The following is a 1,958-nucleotide window of genomic DNA, read 5'->3' as shown; positions in this document are numbered from 1 at the left end:
TCCTCATGAGTCATGATTCGAACTGCACTACACTCTGCAGTCGATTCAGCAGATGGCGTCGATCGATGTCCAGAGTAATCTATCGATCGATCTTCGTCCTGGTCTGTCGAGCGATGTGCATCCATTAACATCGGTCGACACCAATGTGATCCGCCGAAAGTCATGGAGCTTTCAACTTCGAAATCTCCTTCTCTAAGCTTCTCATGTTGCACCACTTGCCAGAAATCATCATCTAGGATGGCATTCACGTGGTGTTTTGCTTTCTCAACTCCTACCTCTCTAGCCAAGGCTTCTTGCCTCTTTACAGTGTCTCCAGTTTGAACCACTTGCATTTCAAGCTTCCTCACTTGAGTCCCTAAGGTCTCAATTCTTGTGTTCAGACTGTTGTGGGCAGAATCTATCTTCCCATTGAAATCCACAGTGAGTTGTTGCTGTCCTTCCAGAACTCTGTCAAGCATTGCTTCTATCTTGCTTTCCTGAGTCTTTGGTGGTGGATTCTGGTAGTATGAATTTCCATAGCCTCTGCTGTTGTTGCTGAATGGTTTCTGGAACTGTGAACTCTGGTTACTCCCCTGACCATAGGATATTCCACCCTGGTTTCCAGACCTCTGAAATCCAGTTCCTCCAATGTAGTTCACATCTTCTTCTCCTTCATTGTCTACAGCTACTTCTTCTTCAGTTGAGCAGACCTGCTTCCTAAAACCTGCCTCCTAAGAAGCTCATGAACCACATCTAACTTTGCTCTAACTTCGTCCATCTGCTCTTTCTCTAGGGATGCAACAGACTTCTTCCTCTCAAAGTCAGTGTTCTTGGTGATGCTGCTATTTGCTAGATTTTCTATCAGTCTCATAGCTTCCACCGGATTCCTGGTGTTGAAGTTTCCCTCACTAGCTGTATCAAGAGCCATCTGATACCTTAAGGCGATACCTCTGAAGAAAGTGCTCAGCAGTTGCACTTCATTGAATCCGTGGTGTGGACAGTCTCGCTGGAAGAACTTGAATCTGATCCATGCATCTTTGAAAGACTCTCCATTCTCCTATCTTCAGCGCGTGAGAAGTTTCGCAAGAAAGCATTCTTGATGTCGGCCCTGGATGTTAGAGATCCTGTGGGTAGCTGCTTAAGCCAGTGCATCGCTTCTGCAGTCAGAGAATACTTGAAGAGCTTGCACAATAGGTAGTTCTCGGGGACTCCATCCATATGAATAGCAACGATAAGATCCTCACACCTCTCTAGATGGTCCATAGGATGCTCGTGCGGTAACCCAGAGTCGGGTATCTGCGACACGAGTGTGTAGTACTGAGGCTTCAGCTCGAAATTCTGCTTCTGAATCTCTGGAAGTCGAATAGCTGATCTGTTGACGTAGTACTCATCTGGACGATTGTAGTCAGCCAGTGCCCTTGGTCGAGCAGCCTCTTCTACAGGTTGAGCAGCTCCTGTAGCATCAGTATCAGGGATTACATTCCCCTGAGCGTCTAGTTTCTGACCTGTTGCATTACGCAGATGACCATCCTGGTCATACAGGTTTCCATTCTCGCCCTGTCTGAGAATAACAAACGCAACCATGTTTCGCGACTGATGATCGATCGATGTACGCAGTGTATTATCGATCGGTGTCGAACAATGTAGATCGGTCGACGATGAAGGTCGGGTGTCGGTCGACGGTTAGGTGTGAGAATCGGTCAACGTGAAATCTGCTGCGTCGAGCGATGTGGAACATTGGTCTTTGCGGATCGTTCGTTCCAAGTGAGCAGGATCTTCTGAGAATAGCAGGTGTTTGTCCTTGTTGCTTCTGGTACTGCTGGGCATGCACCTGAAAAGACAAGAAAAAATTTTGTGTCAGAATGGGGGTAAAGAAAAGAATAAGAATAAATAACACTAAATCTAATGGCGATCAAAGCTCCCCGGCAATGGCGCCAAATTTGATACCACTCAAATTACCCTAAGGAGTGAATTACTCT

This window comes from Brassica oleracea, chromosome C9 (assembly GCF_000695525.1).
Source record: "Brassica oleracea var. oleracea cultivar TO1000 chromosome C9, BOL, whole genome shotgun sequence".
Taxonomy (NCBI): domain Eukaryota; kingdom Viridiplantae; phylum Streptophyta; class Magnoliopsida; order Brassicales; family Brassicaceae; genus Brassica; species Brassica oleracea.
Note: the sequence above shows the minus strand (reverse complement) of the source record.